Genomic DNA, 21,398 nt, shown 5'->3' on the forward strand with positions numbered 1-21,398 from the left:
GACCGTAAACACGGTCCGTCGTCGTCGTTTTCGTCGTTTTCGTGGTCTGTATACCAGATCTCTTTCGAAAGACTAATCTGATTGGAATTGTTCTTTGGTACACAGTATTAAGGACCAAAAAGAATGATCGAGTTCTTTAACCAGCCATTTTTGATGAAAATTTCTAAAAGATAAAGCTTTATACGCATTTTTGATACCACTTTTTTCAAGTTTTGAAAATTCTATCGACTAATTATCTGCATGACTTTTTTTGATTATATAAAAATTACCAAAGTTATAGCATTTTCAAAATCCAAAAAACCGAACGGAAATGGCCATTTGAATCCAAACAAAGTGCAATATGGGAAAAAGTCCAGAGTAGAGAAAAGTTACCTCTTCAAGACCCTACAAGATTTTCTGAACAACTTTTCAAATTTTCTTTTGAAAAAGATAGAACATTTGAATTTTCTTCGCCCAAAGAATAATGAATTATTACATTCTCATCCGTAATAAGAAGGATTAATTTTTTGTGAAAACTGACTTTCGCGGAATTCAGCAAATGTCGACGTTTGAGGCGCCCTGATTTGGGAAAAAAAAGGTTCTAAGTCAGTGTCTATCTGTCTGCCCCCCCCTCCCCCCACGCTGGAAAAGGGAGTATTCTCAAGCGAAATAGCCTGGCCGGTTTGACACTATTTGCAGCTTCGATTTAAATGATCTAGTCTCAGAGATAGTCAGAGAGATTTGGGTCATTTTCAAGCTCCTTTTACTGTTCCTTAATTAATTAAAAAAAGTTTTAATTTAGCAAAATTTGCTTAATTTGCATAGCGCTTAGGAATTAGTATCGATTTTTTCAGTGTTAGATTCCCCCGGCTTTTTTCCTAGGATAAGAAATATTTCGTCGTTAAAAATCTGGGAAATGATAGCGAACATGCTGACGGACGTCCCCGCACACTTTTTTTGTGTTTATTTTTCAAAAAAATTTTGATTTTGCTAACACCGTGTGTATATTTCGAGGTTATATGTGTTACATTTCTCCCGAGCGTTACTTCCAAACTACACAATATTTTTGGTCGGAAACTTTGGACTTACAAATAAATATAGTAACTAATCTCCCGGAAATAACCTTGTTTGCAGGAAATTAAAAAAGTTCATTTTATCAATAATTTTCAAATTATCGGAAAGGCAGAGATGAAAAACGACGAAACCTCAAAATATCGCGTAAGATTTTTATTTAGCACAATAAATTTTTTTGTTATTATCCCTCAAAAAAGAGTCCGGGGACGTCCGTTATGATATTTTATAGCATCTCCGAATTCAGTTTTTAAAAATTTTCATTTTGTAGAAAAAAAAGCCGGGGGAACTGAACCCGATTGACCACACGACGAAGTATCACATGCCGTTAAGAGTGATGCGACGGTGATATAATTTTCCTTTTGTATTCGTCACGTAACGGGCGGGTAGTTATTTACAGCAGTTGGTCCTCGCTAACCCGACTCTCCTTTTTTAAATTTTTTCTTCAAATTATTAAAACTTTTTTTTTATTTGATGAAGTTTCTTATTATACTTATTTGTAATTTTAACTTATATACTAACATACAATTTTCTATTTGATTTAAACAATTTTGTCTTTTTTGGCGTATCTAATTCCATTTACGAGAAACGTATTAATTCCAATTTTAAAGATTTAAAAAAAAGTTAGATATCGGAAATCATCGAAACCCGTAGATTCGGAATTATTATGTTTTAGGTTGTTAACTATGAAATTTAAAAAATCCAGTTCTACAATTTAATCCGAAAGCTTAACAAAGGACCCTTGATTGTTGGCTACTCTGTTGAGATAGACACTCTGCTTGTTATTTATGATCGACTTCTTATTTCAATTTCAGCTTCTCTGCTTGTTATTTATGATCGTATTTTTATTTCGGAAAGGACCTGGATCTTTAAATATATCTAAGTGCCTGCGGAGAATTTCTCAGAGCTTCTCAGGGTCTTGAGAATCTTAAGCATATACTCTGAGATTTCTATCGGCAGGGCAAAGTTAAAGTATTTTCAAAATCTATAAACCAAACGAAAATGAACATTTGAAGACAAAGAAAGTGTTAGTAGGAACAAGTCCAGAGAAGAAGAACGTTACCTTTTCCTGGCCCTTGATTATTTTCTAAACAGCTTTTTGAATTTTGTTGAAAAAAGTCAAAAATTCAAATTTTCATCGCACAAAAAATAATGAAGTATTACTTTCTTTACCATAATGAGAAGGTATTAGGTTTGGCTGGAAACTAAAATTCGCGGATTTCATCAAATGTTGACGGCTTGAGGCCTTCTGAGTTAGAAAAAAAGTTTTTATGTGGGTGTCTGTCAGTCGTTGTCATCGTCTGTATATCGGATAACTTTCGTAAGACTAATCTGATTGGAGTGTGCTTTGGTATGTAGTTTGAGGAACCAAAGGAAAAATCGAGTTAGTTTACCAGCCATTTTTGATGAAAATTAAAAAAGTTTGAGCTTTTTCAAAATTTTTGTGACATTTGAGATCACATTTTTCAGCATTTCAAAATTATATCAACAGCTATTTATATTATACAAAAATTTTGAATTTTGTTAAAAAAAAGTCATCGTCGTTGTTTGTATATCGGATAACTTTCCAAAGACGAATCGGATTGGATTGTGCCTTGGTATATAATTTCAGGAACCAAACAGAAAGATCGAGTTCGTTAACTGCCATGTTTGATAAAAATTCAAAAATTTAGAGCCTTTCCAAAATGTTTGTGACCACTTTTTTGAAGACTTGAAAATTATATCGATAGCTATATATAGTCCTAAAAAGTACGAACAATGTATCCCCATGACTTTTTTTAATGAAATAAAAATTACGAAAGTTATAGCATTTTCAAAATCAAAAAGCCCAAACGAAAATGAGCGTTTGAAGTCAAACTAAGCGTGAAATGGAAAAAAGGCAAGAAAAGAAAAAGGTTACTTTTTCAAGGCCCTACAAGATTTTCTAAACGGCTTTTTGAATTTCATTTTTAAGAAATCGAATATTCAAATTTTGATTCCTACTGAAAATATCCACGTGGATTTACACGTGCATTTTGTCGGGAAAAGTTTTGTTTTGTTCTAACCTCTCTCAACCATTCCGACAGAAAATCTCAGAATATTCGCAGAGACATCCTACCCCGTTTCAGGCTCTCTGCAGACTCTATTTGAATGATTTGGTCTCAAGAAATAGTCAGAGAAATTGGGTTCATTTTCGATTTAAAAAATTTTTCTTCAAATTATTCACTTTTTTGTAATTGATGAATTTTTTATAATTAGAACTTATATACTTACATACTATTTTGGAGTTGAATTAGACAATTTTTTCTGTTTTAGCGTATCTCATTCCCTTTACGAAATACGTTATATTCATTCCAATTTTAAACATTAAAAAAAAGAGATCCCTGACGATGAAAACGCACTGAAGAAGCAAAGAAACCGCACTGATCAGTGCCTACTCAGTGCTGTTTTTTCAGCACTACCTTTACCGCTAGTTTTCTATATCTGGGTTCCCCTTCAAGTTACGACTTGAATTTTTGAAGGCTATTTCACCCAATAAATCTAGTCTGTGAGGTCTTTGAAAAGGTATGTTAGTAGTATATACAATAGTGTTAGTGAAAATCGGTGTGTCTATAGCACTGCGACTAGACTACCAATTAGTTTAGCTGTAAGGGATTAAAAATCAAAATTAAAATATTTTTAACTTTTGAAATTATCTACGAGAACGTTAGAAATTCAGAATCTACGGGTTTAGATTATTTCAGATATCTAACTTTTTCTTTTGGATGTTTAATATTGGAGTGAATATAACGTATCTTGTAAATGGAATGAGATACGCCAAAACAGGCAACATTTTTTAATTCAACTTCAAAGTAGTATATTCAGGCCCACATTTGGGATGGGGATGTACTGGGAAAAAGAAGAGAACAGAAGGTGTAGAATATGTGAATGGGAGGAGGAAACATGGGAGCATGTATGGGAAGGATGTAGGAGAGGAATGGAAGATAAAGGAAGCTGGCAAGAAAATGTGGTTAAGATTCTAGGCGAAGATGGAGTAGGTGAAGAATGGATGAAGGAGTTAGAGGGTGCTAGGGGAGCGAATGAGGGAGAATGAAAGAATGCACGTGAAAAAGGTAAATGGGGGTATAAAGAAAGTGAAAGAAAAAGGAAACGGAAGTCGCTTAGATTAGAAGCGTGAAAATTGTAAGTAATGGATAAAAGTAATGGATAAAGTAAAAGATAAGTAGACTAAGATGCGTTTGCGTTCTCATACTCTCTCTCTCGCTTGCACTCTCGCTTTCGTTAGCTCGCTCACTCGCTTACTAATAAGTCCTAAATTGCGCTATCGCAGGAACTAGATATAAGACTTTATGTAAATAGTTGTAAATAATTGTATATATAGAAAGGATAAGATTGTAAAAAATATATAGATGTAAACGGAAAGATTGTAAGGAATGGAAGTCATGTAAACCCTTAGGGGACACATTATGAATAAAGAAGAAGTAGTATATTCAGGCCCACATTTGGGAATTCGCCGCCCCTGGCTATTCGTAAAATGCTGCCTTTTTGTATCATTTTCTTTATAAAAGAAAGTAATATTTCAAAATTTGCCGCCCCTTAATGTTTGCCGCCCTGGGCCATGGCCCGGGTAACACCCTATATTAAATCCACGCCTGAGTATATTAGTATAAAAGTGTTAATAATTTGAAGAAAATTCTGAAACAGGAGTCAGTTTGGTTGCGGCCGGGTACTGTAAATAATTGCCCGCTCGGTACGTGACGAATACAATAGGAACATTATATGACCGTCCCATCACTTTTCAGTGCGGTCAATCATAATAATACTCAGTGTGAAAACTATAATATATAATATAATAATCGTAGCAGACCAAGTGAAAGGAAAGGACATTCTACAGCGACATTTAATTTGTGGCAATTCGGATTCTACGTTAAATTTTTCATTACAATGTCACGGAGCAATTGCAAAAGTTTTTTCAGCTTTAAAAACTTTAAAAATTATAATACCTATCATTTGAATGGGCAAAATGCGGCTTCAATCACATCTTCTTTTAGTAAGTGTTCATAGGCGTTATCCGCCGGTAACTAAGAATTTACGACGTTCAAGTTTGCCACAGATATGGATTTCAAAGTTGTGTAATTAATTAAAAAAAACTAAGAGTCACATCAAAAAAGTGAAAACACCTCTGGATTCGTCTCGGAAATATCTCGATGTGCATTTTTTGTTTTCTTGTTTAAACAATTTTTTAAACAATTACGTCATTTGTTATGTTTCTGCAATTGTTATAAACAAAGTATGCATCAGATCGAAAAACCAAGTGCACCAATGCATTCGTCTCGAAAAAATTTAGATGCGCATTTTCTTGTTTTTTCGTAAACCCATTTTTTAAGCAATTAGAGCATTTATTGCTCAGCGCTCTGTTGCTCCGTGCCCGTAGATATAAATTTCCAAGTTGTGTAATTAATATAAAAAAAACTAAGAGTCACATCAAAAAAGTAAAAACACATCTGGATTCGTCTCGGAAATATCTATTTCCGAAATATTTATTGCACTTTATTGCAATAGAAAAGAAGCGTTCAGTCCTGAGGAATTATATCTCAATTTTTTCAACTTTTCAACGATTTTTCAATTTCAATTCCTCATAAAAAATGAACTTCATATTTTTTGCAGCCTCTCGTGAAGAAGATGAAAATAATTTGGTCACAAAACTGTTAATATGTAATGCTTATGAATATGTAAGTTTTAAGTTTCAAAATTTGTTTAGTTGCACCCTTTAAAAATTGTACCCTTCATTTACGAACACAATCGTTGTTTGCAAATATTATTACTATACGTTGTCATGAAATTATTATATTATTATGTAAATATAAATTACGAAAAATTCACACGCTTTTAACCATTGTATATATAATGATAAAGTGAAATATATAAGTAATGAATAAAATCACAAAGTTCACAATGAAACTTTTAGAATAATAACAGTTGTTTAAAAAGTTGTATGTTGGTATATATTTATTCTGTGATAGAGTGAATGATTCATTTTTACGTTGTCGAATTCTATAATACAGCTTCAGTGTGCCCCCGTAACCCTTGCATAGCATCTACGGTCCCTGCGACTGTGTCTAGGGGCTGCCAGCCATTTGCGCGCCTTGGCCTGCTGGCCAGTTTACAACCTCACTAATCGGAAAATTTTCAGTTTTTATCCCGTCTTTCTACCACAAGCAGAAGCAGAGATAGGCCCTCAAAGTTTAAACAATTATGTGGGTCCTTATATTTAAATGTTGAAATTTTCGCTTATACCACAATATTAGTACTGCTCCACAGAATGAGCACACCAATTTTCATACCTTTATCTCTTTTGAAAAGAATTACATCAACTCAAAGTGAACAAATTAAACAATCATACCAATTTGCATAAATTTTAACAATTTAATGATCATTTCGGATAAACTTTTATTTATCAAGTATGTGAGTATAGTTTCTTGCAGAAATTTTGCCTCTAATAAAAATTCGCTCAATGAAAAATTATTATTTGTTGTAACGTGATAAAATGACTTATAACAAAAGCTTTGTTATTTTGCAAATTATTAACTTTAGAGGAACAGTGTTCATTACAAAATTGTGTATTTCAGTTGGCACTTTCAAAATATCCTTACTTTTTTCCATCCATGGAATACTTTTTTGATTATTGATCAAAGTATTTTTATAATTTATTTTACACGTTAATTAATTTTGTGCAATAAATATTCGTCATAGCGAAAAAACACCGAAACAACTATTGTTTCTCATGAGCTTGTCTAACAGGAGGAGAAAAAAAATTTCAAATTTTAAATGTTTAATCAAACGTTGATAAAAAAATAATTAATTGCGAATATCTTGAGAACGGCACATTTGCCAGAATTCTGCTACACGGTTTTGGAATCAGGGCATCATTTTACATAAGAATAAAAAAAAATCACTTGGACCTCGCCGAAAATTCTTTCTCTTTGTTGTTCTTTAAAATTAATTTCGTTAAATGAAATTTCACTGTTCTATTTCTCTTTAAAGATAGACTGTTTCATTTGAAAATTCAAGTTCCTAATTGAAAATTAATTTATTTTCTTTATAATTTAACAATTTCTGCGAAATTTTTTTTCTGTGATTAAAAAATATTTCTTACTTGGAAATTCAACATATGCTGAAAAGTCGTATTTTTCAGTTTGAAATATCTAATACTACGTTTTTGATTCAAAATTAATCTTTTTAAATAAAACTTAAATTACTTGGTTGAAAGTGAAACTCTTTTGATGAAAATGAAAGTGCTGTTCCTACACTGTTTTGTTCTTCACAAAATTTGTTGTACACAATTATATTGATCATATTTTTCCTGCACAAAACCTTTCCTACACAAAATGTTTCCTACGCAGAATTTAATACTATTATATTTATCCTACACTAAATTATTCTACACACAATATTTCCTACACAGAATTAAATAGTAATATTTTATTATCAAGATAGGCTCTAAAAATTGTTACCCAAAAATATAATGTCCAATATTTTTCTGCACAACATATATTCTGCATAAGATATTAAAGAGTACATAAAATATTCTTTACAAAAAGTAGATCCTACACAAGAGGAAATAATTATAGTTCTGATTTAAATCTTGTTACTGCTATACAGCAAATATTCTGAGTGAAGATAAACAGGCATTTTGTACATACAACAACACTGGAGCAAAACTGGAGCAACACTGTTCCTACACAATTTAAAACATGTTTTATGTAGGAAAAGTTTCACACTAATGCTTGTGTGTAGAATATTCATGTGTGCGTTAACTCAGAATATTTACTATGTTGCAGAAACAAGATTTCAATTAAAACTATATTCATTTCATCTTGTGTGGGATCTACTTTTTGTAAAAAATATTGTATGTACTTTTTTGAATATGTTATGTAGAGACTATCTTGAGAATAAAATGTGACTATTTTATTCTGCATAGAAAATATTTTGTGTAGGAAAAAAATAAAAGTATTAAACAATATTAAATTTTGTGTACGAAATATTTTGTGTAGAACAAATTTTGTGCAAGAAAAATATAACAGTATTAAATTCTGTGTAGAAAATGTTTTGTTTAGACAATATTTTGTGTGGGAAAAAAATAAAACTATTAGGCAATATTACATTCTGTGTAGAAAATGATCTGTGTAGAAAAAGTTTTGGACAGGAAAATATAACAGTATTAAATTTTGTGTGGAAAACATTTTTCATAGAAAAAATCTTCTGTAGGAGAAATATAATCAGTGTACTCGTGTACAATATAGTTTGTGAAGGCAAAAATTGTGTAGGAACGGGACAAACAAAACTTTCACCATTCAAAATTGTTGTTCTTTTTTGTATAAATTAACCATCTTGGTAACAAATTTATCTTTTTGGTTAAAAATATAAGTATTCAATATAAAGAATCACTTGGTAAAAAATTTATATTATAAATGTAACTCTTTCGTTAGGCACTCATTTCATTAACTGAAATTTTAACTATTAAATTTTTGGTGAGCAAATCATCTTTCGCCCTTAAAAATGCATCTCTTTGTTTTAAAATTGATACATTGGGATTGAAGACTCATTATTTTAGTTGAAAATCCTTTACTTTGCTTGATTTTCGATTATTTTGAATAAAAATTTATCATTTTTTTGACATTACTTTGATTAGCTGAAAATTTAACTATTCAATTTCATTATCCTTTCGTTTGAAAATTAATCTTCTTGCTTTAAAATCTCTATTTTTGGTTTAAAATTAAACTATTTCAGTTAAAAGTTAAACTATTTTGTGAAAATTGAATTTGTTTAGTTTATAATGGATCTATTCCAGTTAACTATGCCAGTTAAATAATACATAGTTACAAATTCATCTCTTTGGTCAATAATTCACTTATTCTAGTTAAATATTTCGTCATTTAAGTTAAAAAATAACCTAATAGCTTGAAAATTCAATTATTCCAGTTAAAGATTCATTATTTTATTTAAAAATTCATTAATTTATGAAAAAATGTAACATTTGTTAGTAAAATTGCTTTCTTTTAAATACAAGTGTAACTCTTTCATTTGCATATTTCATTACTTTTTGTTGAAATTTCAACTCTGGTTAAACATTAATTTGATTAACTGAAAATTAAACTATTAAATTTTTGGTTGACAATGTATCTACTTTAGTTGTAATGGACTGAAATTTAGTTTCAAAACAGAATAGATTTAAATTTTAAGCTTTCGAAATTAGAGTAATTTAGAGACAATATGTACAAACAAGTTCAATGCGGTAGTAGTCACAATGGATCTTAAGTATACACGCCCACTCGTCTAAGGCGCTGAAAGCCGGACGCCTGGGGGAGGGGGAACGCCTAATTCCCATGCTAGGTAGCCCAAATTTTTATTATCTAATTCGTATTATATTATTTATGACTGCCCAGCAGTCTATATACACTTTACAATTCTCAAGATCCTTCTAATATTTATATTGTTCTAATATTTTGAAATAGATTTATTGTGATTGAAGATCTCTTCGGATATATATTGGGATACATCTTGCCAGACTGTTTGACAGGTGGTTTTTCCACTCATTAACCATAAGAATAGAATGATAATAATTTATGGATTTAAAGCAAACACTGTCCCCTTTTGAATATTAAATGTGACCTTACGTAAAGAAATACATGCCAATTATCTGTCAAATGATTATATCTTAAAAGGCTGGCGTACCTGAAATATTTAAACTGGATATTGTGAACAGAAATCGTAAATTTCATTTGCCGAATTCCCCGAGATAAAATTAAGCAGTTGTCCCTTTTGGTTCCATTTTAAAATTTTTTCACATGGAATTTATAACTCTAAAATTCGAAGATTACAAAAAATCTTTGATAAAAATGAAATTCTTACAATGTTATTTGTGTAATATTTGTTGTTTTTTTATATATTCATTATATGAATACTAATTTGGTTGCAAATTAAAATATTTTCCATTAAAAAGTCGTTTTTTTTTCTTTCAAAAATTGATTTTTAAACTTAAAGTTGAACTATTTTATTTATGTTTGCACTTTTTTTTTAGTTGACAATTCTATTATTTGGTTACAAATTCGTATATGAAAAAGTCTTGTTTCTTGATAGAAGATTATTTTTCTTGGTGGAAACTTTACATAAATATTTATATTCAACTTTATTATTAAAAACTAAACTATTTTCTTGATTTGAAAATGTACATTTTTAATGAACATTCATATTTCTGAACAAAAAATTGGACTATTTTGTATGAAACTCGTCAATAGTCTTCAAAATATTTTTGAAAAGATTTATACAGATTTCCAAAATTGTAAAAAAAATCTGAAAGATTTTCAGGCATTTTCCAAATTTTGCAGGTTTTATTACAAATTGTAGGAAAAATTCGAATCGTTTTGAACAATATTCAGAAGTTTTGAGAGAATTTAAACAATAATTCACTAGGTTAAAAGTGTCCAAATAAGTACATATAAAATTGTATACGAAAATTTCATTGAGACTCCTATGAAAATTAAGAATAGGTTTTCATCTTAGAAATTTAATTTTGAGAGAATATTTAACAACATTTCAAAACAAATTTTGATGTATAAATAACAATTGAACAACAATTAATTGATGACAATTTCAAATAAAAAAAATTTATCTTTTAATTTAAAAAGTGTTCATTACAAAAAATTGTAACCTTTGAAGTTTTAATGCTTCTCACCGAAAATTGTTAAAAATTATATAATTTGAAAAAAATTTTAATTGGTTAGTTCATTCCTCAATTTAGAGCATTGAAAATTAAGCGTCATGTTTTTAAAACTTTCGATCTGTACAAATGATGAAACACAGAATTTTTTTATTTTTCAACTTACAGACATGTTTATTTTTAATTGGAAAATGAAAAAATATTATTTATTTATTTACGGAAATCAAACATGTATTTGAAATATTCTTAAAATTTTCTATACGAATAATATTACGAATGTAATATGCAGAATAATTCAACAAAAATTGCATTCAAATCTCACTTTTATAACTTTAAAAATAGATTATAAGTACAATGGACACTAATTTCAAGATCTCTGTATGTCCGTCCCTAATTCGACGCGAGATATACTGGATAGAGGCAAGTGAGGGATAGCAATTGAGGGGGTACACTTAAGCAGGTATCAATGCGAGTTGGGTGATGACCAATTATCTGCCTCGTTTCTTTTTATTTTTTTACATTAAACTGTCCAAAGAAATGTAAAGTGAGTATTGATGCCTTAAATATATAATCAGAATCTGACTACTGCAAGCCGAAATATTATTAAAGAGACGGCAAGATACAATGTAACAATCTAATGATGCAAAGATATAATTAATTATACAAAAAAATGAAATAGCCGCGTGCATTTTTGCTCTATGCAACTTGATGTTCGATATGTTTTCGAAGTTCCAAAAAAATGTACGAACGCATGTGTCGTTGTAATTTTACGTTGTTTTTCAGAAAACACATAATAGTTTCTTACAATCTTTACAAATTTTGACCTAAGATATTTACCGGTCTCTTATTTATTTTGATCCAGTTCATGAGATTCTTTTCAAATTCACTTACATTTTTCTTCAATTTTTTGTTGTATTCTGCCTTTGATAAGAAAAACTGCTTACTGGCTATTTCATTTTTTTGTAATTAATTATATATTTCCGGGATTTGATTCTTACATTGTATCCTACCGTCTATTTGGTTTTCTTTCAGCGTGCGGTAATCAAATTCTCATTATCTATTTAAGGCATCAATACACATTTTCAATTCCTTTGCGCACTTTATTGTAAACAAATGAAAAGATAAGAGCTATCATTTCTGAGACATTTACCTGCTTTGCATATACTAAAAAATTACCCATACGTTGTACAAAAGAAACATTAACGAGTGCTTGAGAATAATAAAGTTCATCATGTGATTGATTCCGAATATTTCTAATGTGATCACATAAAAATGTATGGTGTTTTAAGAGTACTTAGCCTTAAAGAAGACACACGATAATCCACATAAAGAAAAGCACGTATCTCAGGATTTCTAACAATCAGGTGGAAATGAAACACTTCACATCCGTGCTTATTTTGCAGCTTACACCACTGTCACTTTATCCGAAGATTTTTCAATGAAAAAGTTTCGTCTGCTAGGTATTTGACAGTAAAGGCGAAGAACATGGAACTATGAAAGAAATCGGTCCTAAAAATCAGGACAAAAGGTTTTAAAAAAACTTTGCAATTACTACAATTTCGCTTTCAAAATAATTGCACCTATTGTGTTTTTTGAGTACTTACCGTTTGAGAAGACTACCGATAATCCACATAAAGAAAAGCACATATCTCAGGATTTCTAACAATCAGGTGGCAATGAAACACTTCACATTAATACTTAGTAGGACCTTTCTTACAAGAAATAATTTTAATTTTAAAGTACTGTCACTTTATCCGCAGGTGCCTGCAGACAAGCTAACCACAGACTGAAGAACAGAACAATCCTATCCCTGAATGGGAAAAGCATAACTGAAACCTAATTACAGGTACAAACCTTCTGGAACTTGGAAATATTTTCTGAAGTGTGAAAACTATAACTGCAATTCAGTCACAGGTAATAAATAAGGCCATTTTTGTATAAACTAATGACCCTACAGATGTTGTGTAAAGAAACCAAACTTTTGGCTTTCTTTCATTAATGTTCTAAACCTGGAAAACAACAAGTACCGTAATTGTTTAAAAAATTGTGTAAACAAAAAAACAAAAAATGTACATTGAGATATTTCCGACACGAATCCAGATGTGTTTTTACTTTTTTGATGCGACTCTTCGCTTTTTTTAAATTAATTACACAACTTTGAAATCCATATCTACGGGCACAGAGCAACAGAGCGCTGAACAACAAATGCTCCAATTGTTTAAAAAATGGGTTTACGAAAAAACAAAAGAATGCACATCTCGATTTTTTCGAGCTGAATGCATTGGTGCACTTGGGTTTTCGACCTAATGCATACTTTGCTTATAACAATTGCAGAAAAATAACAAATGGCGTAATTGTTTAAAAAATTGTTTAAACAATAAAACAAAAAATGCACATCGAGATATTTCTGAGACGAATCCAGATGTGTTTTTACTTTTTTGATGCGACTCTTAGTTTTTAAAAAATTAATTACACAACTTTGAAATCCATATCTGTCGCAAACTTCAACGTCGTCATACTACTGAATCGAATATGCATACGCTTGAAGCCCCATCAGCAGAAGTTAATTACATTTTTTCTAAATGTTCAACGCTTCAAAAATATTATTGCCATTACTCCGTCACATTTTAATGTAAAATTTAATGTAGAATCCGAATAGCAATAAGTTAAATGCCCATCTTGCTGTTTTTTTAGTTTTTGTTGCATGTCACGGATGGGATACTATGTGGATACTATAAGGATACGCTGCAGAGTGCTCAATATGTGCATTTTCTGGTTGGCCAAATTTGTCTGAAGTATCATTCTACACGTGGAATTCCACGCGAATTCGCGCGTTCAAAATACATTGGTCAAATTTCTCTCAAGTACAATTTTACACGTGGATTTACTCATGAAAAATATATTTGTCGGATTTCTTCAAAGTGTTATTTTATACGAAGATTTCCACGCGAATTTATACGTGAAAAATATAGTGGCCATATTAGTCTCAAGTATCGTTTTATGCGTGGAGTTACACGTGAAAAATATATCAGTCGGATTTCTCTAAATGTCATTTTATACGTGGATATACACGTATAAAAATATATCAGTTGGATTTCTTTGGAGCTTCATTTTACACGCTAATTTACAAGTCAAAATAAATTGGCTAAATATATCTCAAGTATCATTTCACACGTGGAATTACACGTAAACAATATATTAGTCGTATTTCTCTGGTGTCACTTTACTCGAGGATTTTCAAGCACAATTTTTGGTGAAAAATATATTGTTTATATATTTTCCACAAGTGTCATGTGCATTTGAAACATATATCAGTAGCAATTATTTGTAATATCATTTTACATTATGTTTTTCATGGGAGTAGATAAGCAGGGAACGTTCTGGACCACTTTTCCGTACAATTAGCAAACTTGCGGCTAGAGCACAGAAGACTGTGAGATTGTTTTCACTCCTTGTGCTGACGTACGAATTACAGTGTTGTATCTGATTCTCACTATCGACATTGAAAATCAATACTTGAATCCGTGAATTAAAATATTTTTCACCCAAAAATAAAAATAGGATATGATATGATATCTGACGTCACTCTATTAAGAGTGAGGGTCAACTTGTATTCGAAGCTTCTTGTAAATACCATCAATGATATGTCACCTTGTCACCTTGAAAGACTCATTTCACACCATACGTTGATCAATTCTAAAATTCCTCTTGCTCGATAAAACAAATAAGAGAACGCGTTGATAGAGACACAATTGGGTTTAACGTGAGAAGTTTATTTGTGTAGACTTTAATGTTGGAGGTTCCCAATTTTCAAGGTTAGTGTGCAGAGTTGAATGTGCAGGGTTTTAGCGTGTATAATTTAATGTGTACAGTCTTAACAAATTAATTTATAAAAAGTTGTAGAGTTAAGCGTGGAGACTTGCATGTGCGGATTTAAATGTGTAGACTCGACGTTTATGCGTAATGTGCAGAGTTCATAGCACGTGTAGATTTGATATGTGTTGTATCGAACGGCCCCCAAATTAATCAAGTTCATTAATGAGGAGGAAGGGGAGGCAGGGAGTATGAAGAAGATGAGGAGAAGCAGATATTCAAATATTATAATCCTCAAATAAACTGTTAAAATCTTAAAACATATGTCAAGCCTCATCTTTATTTAAAATAACTAATATGATTCAAGTTTGGGTGGAGTGAAGAAATATACATGTGTACCTAAGAAGGTAGATTTATTTAATATATATCACTTCATACTTGCTTACTATGGTTTAGGCTAATTTATAAGTGGTTTTAAATTAATTACAGGGAACCTTTAACCAAATAGAACAAATGTTTATTCGGTAGTTAAAATAATTAAACTAACTTTTAAGGTGTTAACGTCAGATAATAAAACATATTATCTAATAACACCAGCATTTATCATTTCATTAATGGTTGAAATGATTCTGTGTGCATTATTTCCATTTTCCGATGCTTGTGATTGTAAAAGTAACCGTAATCGATCTACTAATATTTTTGGATATTACAAGTATTTTATCATTTTTGCCGTTTCTTTTGCTTCTACTTCATAATCAGAGAAGTCACTTTCAAAATCATCATTTTTATCTTCACCATCATCATCATCTTCATTTTTTTTTCTGCTTCTTTATCACCATCTTTAACATCATCTTTACTGCTAACTTCCAGGGATGAAGAACTGGCCTCTTCACCAAATTCTTTTTCCACTACCTTCTGCTTCTTAATATATGGTTTTATTTTATGTTTGCTACCCTGAGAAATGCGCACCACTTTCTTAAATGGCTAGTATCGCTGTTGACATTTATCTGGAATTTCTTAATCCCCATCACGTTTAGGAATGGCCTGGGTAACCTTACTCGAAAGGATCTCAATAAGAAAACAATAGTGCGAGTTTAAAGAATCCGTTCACGCATGCCCAGAGCTTATACAAATAATCTTCGCTACACGCTTAGTATTTTTATATCGTTGAATACGAGATAAATTAAAATCCTTAACACTCGGCCATCCTAGAATAGATTTACTTGTCCTCGAGCTAAACAGAAGCTTCAGGGTGCAAGTGAAAATAAATTCTGAAAATGAATACAAAGAAACGCTTATCCGTTGTTCTCGTTTTCTTCAGCAGGTGGTGGGATCCAAATTTGAATTGACTTGCATGGCTGGTTGCGGTATATCAACGCCCACGATTATCTAGTTTTATCACTGCGACTCTATAAGTGTCCCCAGGTAACACTTTGGTGATAACGAGTGGACCTCGGTATCGTTTTTGCAACTTTCTTGATTGCCCTGTTGGAGTTACCGCATCCTTCATCACGACGATATCTCCAACGGCGAAGATCACATTCGGAGTGTGGTTCTTGTCATACCTGGCTTTATAACAAGTTTGCTCTTTGAGGATATTTTCGCGAGCTTTTTCTTGAAGGACTTCCGGTCGAGTGTATGTGGACTCGTCCTCTATAGTCAGTTTTCGTAGTTCACCTTCGTCGTGACTGTTGACATAACCGAAAAGTAGTTCATAGGGACTTTTCCGTATCGTCTGGTTGAGTGATTCATTCAAGTTCCGTTGTACTTCCTTTAAGCGCAAGTCCCAATCATTTCCATCCGCATGACGTAAACTTGTTTGAATTGCGGGAATCAGCGTATTATTGGTTCGTTCCACCAGCCCATCAGCCTGTGGGTGGCGTGGTGAGTTAAGAGTATGATGGATCCCATGTTTTTCACAGAATTCCCTGAAGATGTCTGAGGTGAAACATGCTTCACGGTCGGTCACAAATCTCATTGGCGCTCCGTACTCTAAAATAAAGTCTTCTAACATTCTGATAACAATCCTGGCCTTCGTATCTTTGACTGGTCGCATGTAAACGAATCTTGTCAGGTTGTTTGTCACGACAAGAGCATACTTGTTCTTTCGCGAGGTAGTCACAAAAGGACCCTTGTGATCTAAATTAATCACAGAAAAAGACTCGCCGGAGGGATGGGATTTAATTGATCAGCTTGTAGACCTGTTTTGGCCTTCGTTAACATGCACTGTAGACATATTCAAATTTGTTGTTTTACATATCGACGCATATAAGGAAAGTAAACAAATTCGCGCAGTTAACCGAAAGTACTTTCCAATCCAGTATGACATTGTGAATCTTGGTATCGGATAACCATACTTTTTCGAAATTTGCCGGGAATTATATATAATAATTTATTATTTTCGCGTTTATAGAGAATTTCTTTTCGGTATTCATAATCCTTTACTTCGCTTTTTTCGTATTTGGTTCACTCGCTCGCTGGTTTCTTTAAAATTTCACGCTTACGCTTCAATTTTTCGTCTACGTATTGGTACATTAAAATTTTGTCTTCAGGGTTAAATATCGAAAATACGCCACGCATTCGTTCCTCCATTTCGCTTTGGCACTCGTCAGTTTTGACAGGAGCTCGACTCATCGCGTCGACATGAGGCATTTTTTCCCCCGCTCGGTGAACAATCTTAAATTCGCTTAGTAGATTAGAGCATCTAATAATCTGCGGATTTTTAGTCTTTTGTGTGCTTAGATAGAGTATTGCCTGACAATCAGTTATGACCTTGAACGGAATATTGATAAAGAATGAACGTAAACGTGACACCGCCCCAACGATTGCAAGCACCTCTAATTTGCTAGAATGGTAACTTCTTGTGTGAAGGTTTCTAAAAAAGCATAGTCGCTAAGCCTTTCGTGCTCGCATCTGTGAGAATTTCGGTGAGAGCTTTTGGATTGAAAATCTGTAAAACCGGTTTACTCGACAAAATCTGTTTTAATATATTAAAAAATTTATTTCTCTCTACATTCTACTGCAAATGTTCGTTATCTCGCAACAAAGCATACAATGGGTCGGCAATTTCTGCAAACTTGTGAACAAAGCGTCTTAAAAGTCCCGCAAGACCTAGAAATCTTCGAAGCTCGTGTGCATCAGACGGGGCCGGAAAATTAATAATTCAACTTATCATTGAATCAGTCGGTTCGATTTCACCCTTTGAAAACATAAATCCTAAATATTTTACATGTTGTTGGAGAAAAGCACATTCAGACACATTAATCGTGAGATTCGCATTTTTCAATGCTTTAAGGACTACGATAAGTTTTTCTCTCAGATCTGGCCAAAATTTTCCAACTATCAAGATGTCATCTATATAAAAAAGAATACAATGCTCTCAGTGATTCAACAACTTTTGACATCAATTTTGAAAAATAAAATGGGACATTCATAAGACGAAATATCAAAAGCGTGTATTCCCCCGAATCGTCTGAAGTAATTAAAATAAATCTTTCGCAATCGGGACCTGCAAATAACCATTCGCAAGGTCTTGTGTAATAAATGCGTGTCTACGACTATTCCTGGCTCGCCCTTCGCTCTTTTAACCAATAAAACTATACTCGCATTAGAAGAATTAGTCTCGGTGGCATTCCCTTCTTCTTTTAATTCTTTAATTATAGTTTTCAGCGTTTGGCGCTCTTTAATAAAAGCGGAATAAGCTTTGCTACTTACCGGCTTATTTCCGGATTTCTCCGTTATTCGCATTTAATTCAGATCCGTACATCCTAATTCGGAAATATTCTTCGATACAGTTTCGCGATACTCATTCATCACACTTACAAGGTCCTCTAAATTTTCCTTGATTCTGTAATTTCCGATGTGAAGTTCTTCTAACTTGATTGGTTCTCTGCAAACAGCTGACTCCGTAGTCGGGACCTCCGATTATTCACCTTTTTCGATTCTACTACCTTTGATAATGTTCTTTTTGTAGTTATTGAAACTGAAAATTGGGAGTACATGATCGTTTTCCGTACTGCTCACACTGATGACATTAATAGAATGTGCCGGAAGTTTTACACCTTTTTTGCGATTAACTAACTTTTTCGAGAAACATATCATCCACTGAGATATCTAAATACACAATTCCGGGCGAATTCTTTTTATTCTTTTGAGAACCGAAACCTTGGAATATTGCGTTATCGCGTATCATTTCAAGTCCTTCTGATAAAACAACTGTAGCTTTAATGGTACAATCAGACGCTCCGGGATCAACGAATACATCGCGTAACACTCCGTCAACTAAAGCTTAATTAATATATTTTTGAATCGTTGGATCGCGATCAACACTGATCATGTTCATTTCTGGCTTCTTATTCGCAGTCGAGACAGTGCAGTGCCTCTGCGTGTGACCGCTGCCGTTGCACTTCAAACATTTTAATTCCCTTCGCGGCTCTGGACAGTCTTACGATATATGACCGAATTTCGAGCAATTATAGCACTTTACTTCTCCCGGTGCACTTTTCAACGGTGGACGACGATCAGGATTAAGTCCCTCAGACTCGAACTTTTTCTCCTCCACAGGTTTGCGGCCGTCAGTTTCGAACTTTTTCCCTTCTGCTGGTTTCCGCGTAGACGAATTAGCACTCAGATTCTTTTTAGGAGTGGTCGAATCCTTTTGACTTCGAATTCGTTCAGTCATTTGGTAGGTCAGGAGTTCTAAATCTGTAATATCGTGTAGCAAGTCATCAAAATTATGATGGTCCTTCGAAGCTAAAGACACACACAAGTCGAGGGACCACAACCCCACCAATACTTGCTCGTTCGTGCCCTTAAAGTTATATTTAACGTCGTGGCATAATTTCACTTTTTCGTGAAAATACGCTGCAGTGCTTTCGTCTCCACGTTGTGAACGTTCGGTCATTTTCTTCCATTGTGTAGTAGTGCTTTCTGCTTTTACAAATGTTTTTCCAAAAACTGTTTGGAACTCATTCCAGGATTTTACTTCTTTAGAATGGACTTTGAACCAGTAATATGCTCCTCTAAGATGTGATCTCGCAGTCTCCAGAGTAAAGCTTTCGGGCCAGCTGTGAAGTTCCTTCATACACTTGATGTTCTGAAGCCATTCTCGAGTCAAAATACTTCACTCTTCAGCCGTAAAGTCAGCGATATTTCGACTTAGATTAGCCAGAATGTGGTAAGACGGCATCACCGAAGCACTATCAGGTCCGAGAGTTGGCATTTATATTAGCGTCTGCGAAACCTTTCAATACGTTCAACATCAAAACTTCTTGTTTGCGATTCTCTCTCAGAGACAAATTTATTACATCCATTGGGTTATATTCAGCGCTTTTAACATTCTCATCGTTCGTCTTGTTAGCGCTGATTTTTGCACCAAGTTGCGAGTTTTGTTGGTTTTTAGGTGCTTCGTGTACGTCGATATTTACCACAGTTTTTTCTGTCGCATCCTCTTCATCTGAATTCGAAGAGCTATCCTGGTCACCCGGGTCATCGCACGGATAATCCTGAACCTCGCCCTCTTCGCTGTTGGGAAATCCACGAAAGCTCCTCTCATCTTCCCTCTTACTGTGATCCGACATAGTCTCTTATTCACTTTTCACACCGCAAAATTTAATTTCCACTTATTGTCGCACTTTGTCTCTCGGTCCAAAAGTTTCCATTTCGAACATTCCACCTTTCTTTATCCCGTACTTCTGTAACCGACCGAACACTCGACTCATCCACAGACCCTTTGATATTGAACTCGTCCACTGACGCTTCGCTATTATACTCGTCCGGGGACGCTCGGTTAATGGACTCGTCTATACACGCAAGGAGACCGATTATACTTTTCAAGAATCCACTTTGATACTTGAAAAATGAAGCTGAGATAATCCCACTTCTGATAAGTTAAAGTAAATTTTAGCGATAATCAAAGTCTATGTGATTGGATGATCTCTCAATTAGCAATAATAACAATTCACTTTATAATAATATGAAAGTGTACTTTATTTGAATAATCAGTTAAAATTACTCGAAAGGATTTCAATAAGAGAAAAATAGTACGAGTTTAAAGAATCCGTAATCCTTTTCATACGCTCTTTTACGCCATTTACGCATGCGTAGAGCTAATAAAAATAATCCTCGCTACCCGCTTAGTATTTTTATATCGTTAAATAAGAGATCAATTTAAATCTTTAAAATTAGGGTATGAGCCAATTGGTACATCTGAAAGTCATTTGGTCGCTACTGTTGTAAGTCAGCTAATAAAACATATTATTTATTAATACCAGCATCTCTTATTTCATTAATGGTTTAAATGATTATATGTGCATTATTTCTATTTCCAGCTGCTTGTGATTGTAAAAGTAACCGCAATCGATCTTTAATATGTTTGGATCGTCCAAGTATTTAAACATTTTTGCTGTTTCTTTTGCTTCTACTTCATAGTCAGAGGAAAAGTCACTTTCAGAATCATCATTCTTATGTTAACCACTATAGTCATGTTCATTCTCTTTTTCTTTATCTTTATCACTATCGTTAACATCATCTTCACTGCTAACTTCCACGGATGAAGAACTGGCCTCTTCATCTGATGTTTGCCATTCTGAGCAATGCGCACCACTTTCTTAAATGGGGAGTATCGCCGTTGCCATTTTTCTTGAATTTCTTAATCCCTATCACGTTTAAGAATGGTCTGGGACTGTTGAATTACTTAGCTAGTCTCATCAGTCTGCTTACTGCTGACTGGCATAATTGTGGGTCCGGATGCAATAAGCGCACATAAAATTTTTTCGTGCGAAAACGAAGTCCCCTGGAGGCTTTAGAAAAAATTTTCGAATTTTAATTTTCAAAA

General features: G+C 33.1%; 1 protein-coding gene across 7 annotated transcripts in view; it reads left to right on the forward strand.

Moving 5' to 3' along the window:
* LOC117166869 (KIF-binding protein) overlaps positions 1-21,398 on the forward strand; it is a 104,220-nt gene that overhangs the window by 47,702 nt on the left and 35,120 nt on the right. For 4 of the 7 annotated variants that reach the window (XR_004466316.1, XR_004466319.1, XR_004466320.1 and 1 more), the window contains one exon: positions 12,511-12,664. The exons of 2 other annotated variants lie outside the window; for them this stretch is intronic. The gene's annotated coding sequence lies outside the window, so the exon portion shown is untranslated. Of the gene's footprint in view, positions 1-11,825; positions 12,421-12,510; positions 12,665-21,398 lie in introns of those variants that run through there. One more of the 7 variants, XR_004466321.1, reaches the window with a different exon arrangement.

Source organism: Belonocnema kinseyi, chromosome 2 (assembly GCF_010883055.1).
Source record: "Belonocnema kinseyi isolate 2016_QV_RU_SX_M_011 chromosome 2, B_treatae_v1, whole genome shotgun sequence".
Classification (NCBI taxonomy): Eukaryota; Metazoa; Arthropoda; class Insecta; order Hymenoptera; family Cynipidae; genus Belonocnema; species Belonocnema kinseyi.